The sequence below is a fragment of the Schistocerca piceifrons genome, chromosome X, assembly GCF_021461385.2.
Source record: "Schistocerca piceifrons isolate TAMUIC-IGC-003096 chromosome X, iqSchPice1.1, whole genome shotgun sequence".
Taxonomy (NCBI): domain Eukaryota; kingdom Metazoa; phylum Arthropoda; class Insecta; order Orthoptera; family Acrididae; genus Schistocerca; species Schistocerca piceifrons.
In genome coordinates, this window is record NC_060149.1 from 419,517,134 (window position 1) to 419,533,217 (window position 16,084).

The window sequence follows — 16,084 nt, forward strand, 5'->3', positions numbered from 1 at the left end:
GCTCTAGCCGTCTGAGTCACCGAGGGCACGGGGGATAGCGCCACTGTATGGATTGATCTCTGGCATGCTCCCCGTGAGACCCACATTCTCAAGTTACTGTCCACCCACTACATTTGTAGTGCCCCTGACCACTATACTCAGTACTCGCGGCAGTTAGTCTACCAATTCCCGTAGGAGTTCGGGCAATGTGAGTGCATCCACACTGAAGCAGATCATTGGCCGGTAAGCCTTATCTATATGAAGATGGTACCTGTTTTTCCGGACACGTCCGAAAGGACAGATAGTGGGGAGAGACAGAACTAATGTAGTGTGTGGACAGTAAGTTGAGAATGTGGGTCTCACGAGGAGCATGCAGTCGCACTATTCACTGTGTCGTTGGTTGCTCAGACGGATAGAGCGTCTGCCATTTAAACAGGAGATACTGGGTTCAAGTTCCAGTCGGGGCACACATTTTCAACCGTCGCCGTTGGTATTTATTAACGCCTGTAAGCAGCTAAAGGTCTGGATTTCCTTGTAATTTCAAGAGCGACGCAGGTGCGAATGTGACGTGCGAGTTGAACAACATGCCAGAGAAGGACTTTCCTGATATTTTTACATGGTTGTATTAATATTCCGTGTGTATACTCGTGTTGGGGAAGACTATGTAGAACATCTGAAGCATTAAAGCCACCACCTTTACTTTTCTCTATATATTATTTATCCAGTCTCAAAAAAAAAAAATGGTTCAAATGGCTCTGAGCACTATGGGGCTTAACAGCTGTGGTCATCAGTCCCCTAGAACTTAGAACTACTTAAACCTAACTAACCTAAGGACATCACACACATCCATGCCCGAGGCAGGATTCGAACCTGCGACCGTAGCAGTCGCGCGGTTCCGGACTGCGCGCCTAGAACCGCGAGACCACCGCGGCCGGCCATTTATCCAGTCTTGAATTTTTTTGGACTGAAGATGTATTCAACGATTTGGGATCGCTCCGTTATGTTTTAAGACAACTACTTTATCAAGATATTAACAATAGCTTGGTTAATATGAAGTGTAAGCGCAAATAAATAAGTCAGTAAGGTTATTTGAAACTCTTATTTTAAATATGGTTGCTTGGGAAAGTATTGTATCTGAATTAGCAAGCAAAAAAAGCTCAGCATTCTGGCCCTGATGGGATAATTGAGGCTGACCGACCGCCGTGTCATCCTCTGCTAATGGCATCACTGGATGCGGTATAGAAGGGAGTGGGTTCAGCACACAGCTCCACTGACCGTTACCGGCGTTCTTGAACTTGGAGCCGCTATTTCTAATTCAAGTAGCTCACAGCTGGCTTCACCAGGCTGAGTACAACCGTACTAGTCCTCCCACTTAGGAAAAATCTTTGGCACTACCGGGAATCGAACCCAGGTCATCCGCAGAGCAGCCAGACAGGCTGACCACTTAGCTACGGAGGTGGACGTATTTGTATTAAATATAAACAAATTTTGCTTGGTTGTTGCATTCCTTTTGTATCTTGTATTTGCCTAACAAATATTTTAGCTTACAGTTACATGTTATTTTCAATGCTGAAACGCTGACTTTTTTTGCTTCGATATGAATCTAAATTCTTTGCCCTTTTCTTTAAAAAATAATTCTTCGTAGCTATGTTGATAAATCATGTTGAATACATTAATGATTTAAATTGCTTTCGTTTTCTCAGTCTCATCGATTGATTAAGTGGAAAATTTTGTAATAAAATTTAATGCAGTTTAATAATGAACCTTAACTCCTGAGTTACAAGCTTTTCTTTATAAAAATTGCTGTAGCTGCTATATGTGTGGGTTAGTTATGACAAAATCTCCGCAGCTAAGATCCGCACCGCAGGTGTCTATAGGTCCGAACTACGGCGGTGATATCAGGCACTGTGGGTAATCTCATAAACAGTCATAACGTCGGGGAAATCGTTAATGCTGAAGCTATTTCCTTACTTTCACATAACCCTGGTGGCGTATTCCGACAAGACAGTGTCCTACCGCATACTGTCTAGAACATGCCACTGGACTTCGTAGCACAACAGTTCCCTCTACTACCAGGTTGCCAGACATGTAGCCAACAGAATATTTATCGTTCGACCGTCTTCCCTCGTCTACCAGGCTGCCAAGCATATGGGCGACAGAATATTTATAGTACGCGGATTATCTGTTCCACCCTCCTTAACAGCAAAATTCGGTGTTGAGGAGGTTTTTGGAGTCAGTTGCTCGAATCACGGCAGCTACACTATTTGATCGCCTTCAAGGTAGACGAACATCGGTCAGTCGGCTCCAGAACAAGAAACTGTCTATAGCTTACAGTGTTAAACTCTACTCTCTATTGTTTATATCCAGTAATGACCAGCATAAAATTTACCAGGAATTCCGAACGATTGTCACTTATGATACATTCCCAGTGCAATACAGTTATTTTCACTTGTTAAAGAATTAATAAGGAAATTTATTCACTGCATCCAGGAACCCGCCAGGGTAGCCGAGAGCGCTAACGCGCTGCTTCCTGGACTCGGGTAGACGCGCCAGCCCCGGATCGAATCCACCCGGCGGATTAACGACGAGGGCCGATGTGCCGGCCAACATGGATGTGGTTTTTAGGCGGTTTTCCACATCCCGCTTGGTGAATACCGGGCTGGTCCCGATGTTCCGCCTCAGTTATACGGCTCGCAGGCATCTGAACACTTTCGCACTATTCCATTGATTACACTCGCCGCAGACAGTAGGGATACACTAATTCCGTCCCAGGGGGTATGGGGTGGCGGCAGGAAGGGCATCTGGCCACCCCCATTAACATGCCAAATCCGATTAACGATGGCTGACCCTGCATAACTGCGGGACAAGGCTCAAGCGATAGGTACATAGATTCACTGCATCTAGGAGGGGAAGAGGAAACGAAATGAAACTTCGCATGTTGAGAGGGTAAGAGATGTTATTTCAGTGAATACAAACTCGAGTCAGATTACAAAGCTCTTGGCAGCACGAGTCCCCTGCCCTTGGCAATATGATGTTGAACCCTCTCTGGCCTGGTTGCATTTACTGATTCGGTTGTGAAGGGTGTCATAAGGGCGTTGTATCCTCTCCTGAGGCAATTTGGTCCAGAACTGTTGGAACTACTCCTTGACATCCTTTATACTGGCACTAGGACGGAGTTGATGTCTTAGCTGGTCCCACACATGTTCTATTGGGGACAAATCTGGGGATCTTACTGGCCATGGGAGTAATTCAATATCAAGCAGTGCAGAGACACGTGACATCTCTGGACGAGCATTGTCCTGTTGAAAACTTGCACCACGATACTGGCGCTTGAGAGGTAACATATGAGCACACATATCGTCCTTGACGTATCGTTTAACCATCAGAATTCCCTCAACAAACCAATCGTGGTCTGAAGTCATAACTTACGGCTGATCACACCATGACATCAGTAGTACCACCGTTGTGGCTCTACAAAGCTCTGCAAGAATGGGACCTCTTCCCAGGTCGCCGCCATGCCGCCGACGATGATCAAACAGAGTAGTGCAGAACCGAGGTTCATTGCTGATCACTATGTGATGCATTTCATCGATAGTCAATGCTTCCGGACCACTGTACCGCTCCAAACGCAGCCGTTTCCATTGTAGTGTTAAACGGCAGCCTACGAATGAGAAGGTAATTCCCTAGGCCGGCTGTTGCTAGTTTCCGCGGGATGACACAGGATGTTGCAGGCAGTCCATTACTTGTTCTCGGATGGCAGGCGCAGACGATAAGGGTTTACGGTGTGCTTGCTGCACAGTGCTACGGTACTTCTTTGTGGTGGTCAGGCGTTATGGACCGGAACCTTGGTAACGAATATGCCTGCCCTCACGTTACTATGCAGCCAGCATCGGGCCACTGCCACATACAATGCCCCAGAAATTTGTATACTGTACGATTTGACCAACTGGATAAATGGAAACCTACAATGAGGCGCTTTTCAAACTGTCAGGCGTCGGTAACACTGTCTCATACCAGTACGCGTCTCTTTCTCGGTGATCATTCAAAATCTGACATTATTCGCGTCCATTTTATACTCTACCAGACCTGGCAAAAACACTAATTTACTCTAATGGTCGTTCTACCTGTCACAGAGAATTGGGCCGCGCGGGATTAGCCGAGCGGTCTTCGGCGCTGCAGTCATGGACTGTGCGGCTGGTCCTGGCGGAGGTTCGAATCCTCCCTCGGGCATGGGTGTGTGTGTTTGTCCTTAGGATAATTTAGGATAAGTAGTGCGTAAGCTTAGGGACTGATGACCTTAGCAGTTAAGTCCCATAAGATTTCACACACATTTGAACATTTTTGAACAGAGAATTGGCATTCTAATCACTTACATATTTGTCGACGTTGTGTACGTGTACAAGGCAACAGTGACATCCGACCAAGTTTTCTGGGTGCTTCCCTTTTTTTGTAAGGCAGTGTATATTTGAATACTTCGGAACAGAGAAATGTAATTAAGAATGCTGTAAGAAAAGTATTGAAAACATATTAAATAAATATGTAATTTTGTAAGCATCTAAAGTAACTGGGTGATTGGCTGAGTAATTGGACATCCAAAGGCCATGAAAATATAAGTAAGTACAAAATATGCTGTTTCTTCTCACTCCGCAGCAAAAAAATGGGGGACATTATCATATGTCACATGATAAGGTCAGATATCTACGCCAGCCGCGCGTGGTAGCCGCGCGGTCTCAGGCGCCTTGATACGGTTCGCGCGGATCCCCCCTCGGAGGTTCGAGTCCTCCGTCGGGCATGGATGTGTGCGTCGTCCTTAGTGTAAGTTAGAATAAGTAGCGTGTAAGCTTAGGGACCGATTACCTCAGCAGTTTGGTCCCATAGGAACTCACCACAAATTTCCAAATATCTATACGGAGGAAGACATTGAGCAAGAAGGGTCATTGAGGAAGAAGTGCTGGACCTAAACGTATCGTCTATAATGTCATTTGAGACACAGCACCATCTCAGTGGACAGGAGAGAGGAAGAAAGTGACCATGGTATTATATCAGGAATCATTGCAGCATTCGTCCTCGCCAATTCAAGGAAATCGTGGGAAAACAAAATCTGGTTACCTACACGGGAAACTCGCTTTAAAAAAAATGTCTCACAGCGACACCTCGCTTCCCTATGCCTGTATGAGAGCGTTTCACGACGCCAGCTCAGCTGTTACTGAAACGAAGTAGTGAATACTATCTACTATGATCAGAAGTTACGAGAGCGTGCTAAAAAGTGATGCCTCCAGATTTTTATGTGGAAACTCTTAAGCATTTTTAAATAAAACAAATGTTATTAACGTTCTACCTATTTGCAGCCCTCTGCCGCTACAGGGCTCCGAATTGTAGCATGTAACATGGCGGCGTGTAGTGTAACTATGTCGGTGCGTGAGAAACAGCGTGATGTAATCGAGTTTCGAATTCGAAGAGTTCGTCCACACACGGAACACCGTCTCCTTCGGCATGAGAATGCCAGGCCACACACGAGCGCTGCTTCATCTGCAACAATTCGACGCCTCTGATTCACGGGCATCAATCATCGTCCATACAGCCCCGACTCGGATCCAGTCGATTTTCATCTGTTTCCAAAACTTAAAGAACACACTCTACATTCTACGTTTATACTCCGCAAGCCACCCAGCGGTGTGTGGCGGAGGGCACTTTACGTGCCACTGTCATTACCTCCCTTCCCTGTTCCAGTCGCGTATGGTTCGCGGGAAGAACGACTGTCTGAAAGCCTCCGTGCGCGCTCTAATCTCTCTAATTTTACATTCGTGATCTCCTGAGGAGGTATAAGTAGGGGGAAGCAATATATTCGATACCTCATCCAGAAACGCACCCTCTCGAAATCTGGACAGCAAGCTACACCGCGATGCAGAGCGCCTCTCTTGCAGAGTCTGCCACTTGAGTTTGCTAAACATCTTCGTAACGCTATCACGGTTACCAAATAACCCTGTGACGAAACGCGCCGCTCTTCTTTGGATCTTCTCTATCTCCTCCGTCAACCCGATCTGGTACGGATCCCACCCTGATGAGCAATACTCAAGTATAGGTCGAACGAGTGTTTTGTAAGCCACCTCCTTTGTTGATGGACTACATTTTCTAAGGACTCTCCCAATGAATCTCAACCTGGTACCCGCCTTACCAACAATTAATTTTATATGATCATTCCACTTCAACTCTTTCCGTACGCATACTCCCAGATATTTTACAGAAGTAACTGCTACCAGTGTTTGTTCCGCTATCATATAATCATACAATAAAGGATCCTTCTTTCTACGTATTCGCAATACATTACATTTGTCTATGTTAAGGGTCAGTTGCCACTCCCTGCACCAAGTGCCTGTCCGCTGCAGATCTTCCTGCATTTCGCTACAATTTTCTAATGCTGCAACTTCTCTGTATACTACAGCATCATCCGCGAAAAGCCGCATGGAACTTCCGACACTATCTACTAGGTCATTTATATATATTGTGAAAAGCAATGGTCCCATAACACTCCCCTGTGGCACGCCAGAGGTTACCTTAACGTCTGTAGACGTCTCTCCATTGATAACAACATGCTGTGTTCTGTTTGCTAAAAACTCTTCAATCCAGCCACAGAGCTGGTCTGATATTCCGTAGGCTCTTCCTTTGTTTATCAGGCGACAGTGCGGAACTGTTTCGAACGGCCGGCCGGCGTGGCCGAGCAGTTCTAGTCGCTACAGTCTGGAACCGCGCGACCGCTACGGTCGCAGGTTCGAATCCTGCCTCGGGCATGGATGTGTGTGATGTCGTTAGGTTAGTTAGGTTTAAGTAGTTCTAAGTTCCAGAGGACTGCCGGCCGGTGTGGCCGAGCGGTTCTAGGCGCTTCAGTCTGGAACCGCGCGTCCGCTACCGTCGCAAGTTCGAATCCTGCCTCGGGCATGGATGTGTGTGATGTCCTTATGTTAGTTAGGTTTAAGTATTTTTAAGTTCTGGGGGACTGATGACCTCAGAAGTTAAGTCCCGTAGTGCTCAGAGCCATTTTTCTAGAGGACTGATGACCTCAGAAGTTAAGTCCCATAGTGCTCAGAGCCATTTGAACCATTTTTTTGTTTCGAACGCCTTCCGGAAGTCAAAGAAAATGGCATCTACCTGGGAGCCTGTATCTAATGTTTTCTGGGTCTCATGAACAAATAAAGCGAGTTGGGTCTCACACGATCGCTGTTTCCGGAATCCATGTTGATTCCTACAGAGCAGATTCTTGGTTTCCAGAAATGACATGATACGCGAGCAAAAAACATGTTCTAAAATTCTACAACAGATCGATGTCAGAGATATAGGCCTACAGTTTTGCGCATCTGCTCGACGACCCTTCTTGGAAACTGGAACTACCTGTGCTCTTTTCCAATCGTTTGGAATCTTCCGTTCCTCTAGAGACTTGTGGTACACGGCTATTAGAAGGAGGGCAAGTTCTTTCGCGTACTCTGTGTAGAATCGAATTGGTATCCCGTCAGGTCCAGTGGACTCTCCTCTGTTGCGTGATTTCAGTTGCTTTTCTATTCCTTGGACGCTTATTTCGATGTCAGCCCAGCCATTTCTTCGTTCGTGCGAGGATTTAGAGAAGGAACTGCAATGCGGTCTTCCTCTTTGAAACAGCTTTGGAAAAAGGTGTTTAGTATTTCAACTTTACGCGTGTCATCCTCTGTTTCAATGCCATTATCATCGCAGAGTGTCTGGATATGCTGTTTCGATCCACTTACTGATTTAACGTAAGACCAGACCTTCCTAGGATTTTCTGTCAAGTCGGTACATAGAATTTTACTTTCGAATTCACTGAACGCTTCACGCATAGCCCTCCTTACGCTAACTTTGACATCGTTTGTCTGAGAGGTTTTGACTGCGTTTAAATTTGCAGGGAAGCTCTCTTTGCTAGCGCAGTAGCTTCCTAACCTTGTTGTTGAACCATGGTGGGTTTTTCCCGTCCCTCACAGTTTTACTCGGCACGTACATGCCTAAAACGCATTTTATGATTGCCTTGAACTTCTTCCATAAACACTCAACATTGTCAGTGTCGGAACAGAAATTTCCGTTTTTATCTGTTAGGTAGTTTGAAATTGGTCTCCTATTACTCTTGCTAAACAGATAAACCTTCCTCCCTTTTTTTATATTCCTATTTACTTCCATATTCAGGGATGCTGCAACGGCCTTATGATCGCTGTTTCCCTGTTCTGCGCTTACAAAGTCGAAAGGTTCGGGTCTGTTTATTATCAGTAGGTCCAAGATGTTATCTCCACGAGTCGATTCTCTGTTTAATTGCTCGAGGTAATTTTCAGATAGTGCACTCAGTATAATGTCGCTCGATGCTCTGTCCCTACCACCCGTCCTAAACATCTGAGTGTCCCATTCTGAGGAAATTTATGTGAAATGTATTACAGATTTCCTCTCAGTTGTTCTGCCACTAATGCTGCTGAGTCGGGCGGTCGGTAAAAGGAGCCAACTATTAACCTAGCTCGGTTGTTGAGTGTAACCTCCACCCATAATAATTCACAGGAACTATCCACTTCTATTTCACTACAGGATAAACTACTACTAACAGCGACAAACACGCCACCACCGGTTGCATGCAATCTATCCTTTCTAAACACCGTCTGTGCCTTTGCAAAAATTTCGGCAGAATTTATCTCTGGCCTCAGCTAGCTTTCCGTACCTATAACGATTTCAGCTTCGGTGCTTTCTATCAGCGCTTGAAATTCCGGTACTTTACCAACGCAGCTTCGACAGTTTACAATTACAATACCGATTTCTACTTGGTCCCCGCATGTCCTGACTTTGCCCCGCACCGTTTGAGGCTGTTGCCCTTTCTGTACTTGCCCGAGGCCATCTAACCTAAAAAACCGCCCAGTCCACGCCACACAACCCCTGCTACCCGTGTAGCCGCCTGCTGTGTGTAGTGGACTCCTGACCTATCCAGCGGAACCCGAAACCCCACCACCCTATGGCGCAAGTCGAGGAATCTGCAGCCCACACGGTCGCAGAACCGTCTCAGCCTCTGATTCAGACCTTCCACTCGGCTCTGTACCAAAGGTCCGCAGTCAGTCCTGTCACGATGCTGCAGATGGCGAGCTCTGCCTTCATCCCGCTAGCGAGACTGGCAGTCTTCACCAAATCAGATAGCCGCCGCTGGAAGCAATATCGTATTTATCCACCAATACCAAGCAGCAACTTTCAATTAAAATATCTTCCCCTGTACAGGAATGTATGTACGACTACAGGTTGTGACACAGGAATGACGACATATGGAAGTTTGGGCCTGGCCGCGAGACGTGCACCGATAGCCAAACCGATTTCGGCTACCATTCGCGTTAATGGGGAAATGCGGGTTCGAGTCTCGGTCTGGCACAAATTTTCACTGTCGTCATTCCCTTATACAGCTGATGGTTGTTCGTATTCGCAACTGCGAAAAAATTTCATGAAGAACAAATATTTAGAATGTTTGTTTTATTTGAATAGCTTTTCACATAAAAATCCAGAGGCATTACTTTTCAGCACGCCCTCGTATGTCGAACAACATATATGATTGACCGCTCTTTGAAATTGTAATTACTTCATACCTCCGACGTCCTCTTTAGCTGCTCACAATTTTCATTCAATTTAGAAGCGTTTATATAAATGCAACTGTTCTTTTTTTATTTGAGAGTGTAAAACCACTCGAAACTTCTGCAACAATATATTAAGCCCTTTCGTCAAAAGTAGCCTGTGGGTAAAACAATGAAAGCACTCATCTTAAAACGTTTGTTGCTTGTAACGACCGTTAGGTTATTTCGTTTGGAGACTGTCAGTTTGTAACGACTTGTTATGCTATGCAGTTTGGTAAGTAAACGACGTGTATTTGAAACTGTTTTCAAAAATATATTGGTTCGTATTTGACGGAGGATCTGTATCAAGATGCTCATTTTATGTGACTTACAAAGAGACAACAGTTTTAAGGTTTGTGAGGGAAGCACATATTCATCGGAAGATTCGTCAGCCAAGAATAACAGTGGACGGAAACCAGAATTAAACGAGCTGGTTTATCGTATAATGAAGAGTATTATCTCGAACAGCGTTATAACTCCGTCAGCATAACTTAGTGAGCAGCTGAAGGACTATGTTGCCATAAGAATTAGGCCAAGTGACCATCGTAAATTGTCCATCAAACGGAGGGCTGCAAATATTAATTGTTTATTTAAAGAGAGCAGTGTGGGAAAGGTGGTCCAGGAATCATAGAGCATGAACCTATCACTGTTGTTATTAAACAGTCTTGTTTCAGGCGGCAGACTGGATTCATCTATCGAGATTGTGGGTAAAGCTTCGCCGTCAAGCCTCACTGAGTCCTTTACGGATTTTACTGAAACTATAAACGTTAAACTGGGTAAAGTAAAAGTAAGGATGTTCCCAACGCGTAGGTTAGTTATACATTCAGTTATGGGAGGGGGGAGCTTAGAGTTATCCCAGTCCTGTCGACTTGTGGTCTTCCAGTTACCAATTTTTTTTAAAGGATTTATTTCATTTTCTAAAAGAAATTCAATTTATATAGTTACCGAGCCGCCTTTAAAGTGTAGTTCCTCCACTACCTGCATGGGCAAGACAAACCAAGAACCGTGTATCTCCAATATGAGAATGCTTACTAATGCATTGTAGTGTTCAAAGCAATTATCAGGTTGAGGATAGTTTTACTTTTTTCTAGGGTCAGATAAATGTTTGTTGGTAACGGAGTTCTGGTCTTGGATATTCTCGTTCGCTGTTTCGCATTCGATATCTGTCTAGCCCTTCTCCTTAACGTTACTTACGTTCCCAAACAGCGAATTTTCTACAGTCGCAGTACTTTGCTCGTGTTCAATGGGCACAACGTTGTTGTTCCCATCTTAAGAAAATCATAAAAAATGCCCCGGCACGAAATAAATTTATTGAGCAGTGAAGAAAGGTGACATATCAAAGCTACAGGACAAGGCTCAGAGCCTGTCCTAAATAACAATGAAGCGTAGACAAACTCAAAGGCAGTACACCCCGGTCAATGGTCCGTGCAAAGTGGGCGGCTAAAGGCCTACACAAATGGCTACCGCACCAGATGCTGCTTCTTTTACGGTCGAAGATTACAGAGGCAGCAACAGAAGCCAAACAGCAGCGCTGCTAAGAAGCCCCAGACCGAAGATATCGGGCCTCAGGTTTGTGTTCTGCAACCAACCGTAGAAGGCGCAAGTGACGAAAAATGTGAGCAGCTTATTAGATTAGCGATGAATGGTAATATAGACATTATAACACTACAGGAAACACACTTAGACTACAAAGAACAAATGGAAGTTCGAGGAAAAGTTAGTGGCCATAGAATTGTAGCCGCCATAACACCTGATTTCCATGGTTCCATAACCTACATACCTATGAGACTACATTAACGGATATAGAGTTTCAGCTCTACTAGACAACATAACGTTAAAACTATAACAACCGACATATCAGGAACGACAATAATGTTGACTTTTATGCCACCTAATATTAGCTGACCAGTCCCGCCTCTGCCAGCCCTAAACCACCAAGGTGACTTCAGTAGTCACCGTACTGACTCGGGATACAACAGTAATGATGAAAACGGTGAAATGTTAACATACTGAATGGAACAGAACGAAATTTATTCAGCTTTTGCTGTCAAAGGATTGAATACCGTACGACGTATAAGATGGCAAACTGAAACAAATCCAGAGCTTTGCTTAGTAAATACAAACAACTAAGGACCTCCTACGCAAAACACAAGGAGAGACTGACGAGCTTCCGTGATCCATCATAGAGCACTAATACTTAATACAGAATTACAGCTGCTTCTAATAACATAATTTCAGCAACCAAGGTACAATTTCAGGAAAGCAAACCGGGATAAGAGCACGAAAGAGATCAACCGTAACATCCGATAGATCAACTTCACAACAAAAAATTACTCCAGATTCACTGGAATATTGATCGCAGCGGAAAAACGCAGCATACTTCAGGAGTTCAAGAATAAATATATTCCTTGCTGGAACCATCTGGACTTCACCTATAGCACCCGGAAAGGGTGGTCTGACATTCGTAAACTGGGAGCAGCAAACCAATTTTACGGTTAGAAAACTTAGATCTCCTCATCTCAGATAGTCCTACATTTAAAAAAAACGAGCACAAGAGGCTCCCCTGCCCCTAAATTTCTAAAATGAGGTAAAGCGACAAATAAGTGAACTGAATACTCAAACCGAGGACTATACCAATATCTCTATTCCATATATAGAGACCGAACTAGAAAAGTCTGTAAAACGCTTAAAGTGAGAAAGGTTGCTAGACTTCATAGGTTATTCCCGGAGTTCATTAAACACCTGGGACCACTTGCTAGAAACTGGTTACAACAATTACACAAATATTGTGAACACCGGCCAAGTTCCTAGCAAGGTAGAATTTCAGGAAAGCAAACCGGGGTAAGAGCACGAAAGAGATCAACCGTAACATTCGATAGATCAACCTCACAACAAAAAATTACTCCAGATTCACTGGAATATTGATCGCAGCGGAAAAACGCAGCATACCTCAGGAGTTCAAGAATGAATATATTCCTTGCTGGAACCAGTGGCAACTGACCCTTAACATAGACAAATGTAATGTATTGCGAATACATAGAAAGAAGGATCCTTTATTGTATGATCATATGATAGCGGAACAAACATTGGTAGCAGTTACTTCTGTAAAATATCTGGGAGTATGCGTGCGGAACGATTTGAAGTGGAATGATCATATAAAATTAATTGTTGGTAAGGCGGGTACCAGGTTGAGATTCATTGGGAGAGTCCTTAGGAAATGTAGTCCATCAACAAAGGAGGTGGCTTACAAAACACTCGTTCGACCTATACTTGAGTATTGCTCATCAGGGTGGGATCCGTACCAGATCGGGTTGACGGAGGAGATAGAGAAGATCCAAAGAAGAGCGGCGCGTTTCGTCACAGGGTTATTTGGTAACCGTGATAGCGTTACGGAGATGTTTAACAAACTCAAGTGGCAGACTCTGCAAGAGAGGCGCTCTGCATCGCGGTGTAGCTTGCTGTCCAGGTTTAGAGAGGGTGCGTTTCTGGATGAGGTATCGAATATATTGCTTCCCCCTACTTATACCTCCCGAGGAGATCACGAATGTAAAATTAGAGAGATTAGAGCGCGCACGGAGGCTTTCCGGCAGTCGTTCTTCCCGCGAACCATACGCGACCGGAACAGGAAAGGGAGGTAATGACAGTGGCACGTAAAGTGCCCTCCGCCACACACCGTTGGGTGGCTTGCGGAGTATAAATGTAGATGTAGATGTAGAAGCTGAAGATACGCAAAACTCCTACCATTCTAAAACGCGGAAAACCACAAGGTAACCCAGAAAGCTATCCTCCTAGAGCACTGCCAAGCGTCTGCTGTAAGCTATGAGGAAGGCTAATCTATAAGAGAATTTATCAAGATTCTGATGAAGCGGTTGCTTTCTACAAGGCAGGGTCCCGTACAGGGTATAGCTGTTGTGAGCAAGTTCTGCCCCTAAACTCACGCAGTCAAGTCAGATTCCAGAAAGGTCTGAAACTCCTCTGTGACATTTTTGACTTAACAACAACCTACGGAACCGTGTGGGTAGATGGTCCGATTGTCAAACTAAATAAAACAGTTCCACGTCCCAAAATTTCAAAATTTCTGGAGCCTAAGCTGAGAAGCGCTACCCTAAAGTGACAATCAAAGATGGTACTAGTAAATATCTCACCATCATGAACGGATTACCGCAGAGATCAGTACTAGCTCCACTCTTCTGCAGTGTACAGACAAGTAACGTTTCAGATACAAACTGTGGAAATTTTGTTATGATTATGACATGGCGATAGTCACACAGTCTAAGGACTATGAACAGGATGAGTGAATACTAAATAAGCGTCTAAATATCACAAGTAAATTTCACACCAAGGAACCCTCAGAAAACTGAAATATAGTGTTTCCATCTGAGCAACCACAAACCAAGTAGAAAAGTAAAGGTATTTTTTGTGGTAGAAAGGTAAAATACAATATTTTGCAATATACCTAGATGGCTCCCTCATCTTTGAAAAACACTTCGAAAACATCAAACAAAAATTTAAAACCAGAAAGAGCTTGATTAGAAAAACTGTTGGAGCAAGCTGAGGAGCCCATATAAAGACACTACGCATAGCGGCAGAAGCACTGGTTATTCCAGTACTTATTAGAGCTCTCCTGTGTGAAGTACAAGCTATCATCCGAAAAAACTGGAAGTACAGCTTAACTATACGATGGGGCTAATATGTGGAACACTCAAATCCACGTCTCTTCCATGGCTACACATTTCTCGAATATTGCCCCTACTCACCTCACGCGACTCTTACACATGACTCAAGAGTGGAGCAAGATAAGCCATAAGTCGATCTTCAAAGATCTGCCAATGAATAATAAATGGAGCTCCTTACACCATAATAGGCTACAGTCTAGGAAACCTGTCTGGAACCACATTCCACCCACCTATGAGTTGAAAGTACGGTGGAGAACAGGATGGGCATCTTTCCAGAAGCACAAGTACACAGCCTACACAGATACCACTAAACCACTTCCAGGAATACATCTGTCTCGGACATCATGGAGCTACCTGAGAAGAATCAGGACAGGGCATTTCAGAACTAAAGCAAATGAATGGCTCAATTCATGGGACGAAGCACTATAATTTTAATTAATGTTTAAGTACTGAAATCAGCATTAAACATTTAGTATGTTTTATATTTTATTTATAATACATATTTATTTTTGCCATTGCAGTATAATTCTTAATACGAAAATATTTTATATTTGAATGTGTGAAATGATTTACTACCTCTGTTGACGCCAAGCCATAAAGAAAAATAAACTATGGAACCTTAGAGCATCACTCAAATAGAAATAAATGTTGCCAATATTTATGTATTTTAGTATTGTTTCTTCAGTCGGAGATGGATTTTGGTTAATTATATTAGGCTTATTAAAATATTTGCTTTATCTTGTTCCAACAAATATCCGTCAGAGAGAGGTGACGCAGTGGTTAAGGTGCTGAACTCGCATTCGGCTGAATTGGGGTTCAAATCTCGATCTGATCATCCGGGTTTACCCCATCGTGTTCTTAATCGACTACGGCAAATACTATACGGCTGGTTGTTATGAAATATTACTTCGCCACCCGATCTTGTGCTACGTCTCTAATGGCCCCCTCGTCGTCGTCGCGATGAAACGAAATCTTGCTGCTTAAACTAACACCAAGGCTGACAAAGAAGCAATGGTTGGTTTTATTTAACTCTAATAATGTATTCATTAGTAAAAATATAAAAATAATGACGATTCAGTGAGCTATGTGCGGGATGTGGTGAATCAGTATACATGATGTGTAAAAACACAATTCCAGCCTTATAATTCATGATCGACTTTAGAAATGAATGCCGTTTACGAATACGGAACACGACCACCTCTAACAACAATGCAACATGTACGTCACCGGGTGAAACTGCTAGTGATGAATGTGAGATCTTATCTTTTCCCGTTCTTTCTATAATATTCCTGTGCTTTATGGAAACTTGTTCTTTCTACAATTTTTCTATACTATATGGAAACTAGTATGCATATTACAAATGTTTTTCCTTAGATGAGCTGCTATACAATCAGAAAATAAGGAAATAGCTTTCTCTCAAAGCAGCATGTACTATAGCACCAGCCACAACTGAAGTGAATAATGACTAATGACTTAAGTCTGAAACCCTGCAAAGCGACAATTGCTGCTGTGAACTGGCTGTGTCCCGTGACACGGGAATGTAGAGAGGTAAAGCACTGAATTTTCTGCCAACCACAATTTCTTCAGGCGATGTCCTCTACATTTACGTGAATACTCCGCAAGCTACTGTACAGTGAAAGGAAGAGGGTACTTTGTACCAATGTTAGCCACTACTTGTCCTATTCCACTGACATTTTGGGTGAACGAAAAATGAATGTCGAAGTACCTCTGTAGACACTCTCCCCTTCCTGTCTTACTCTCACGATCCATTCGCGAGAAATACCATGGAGTCAGCAGAAT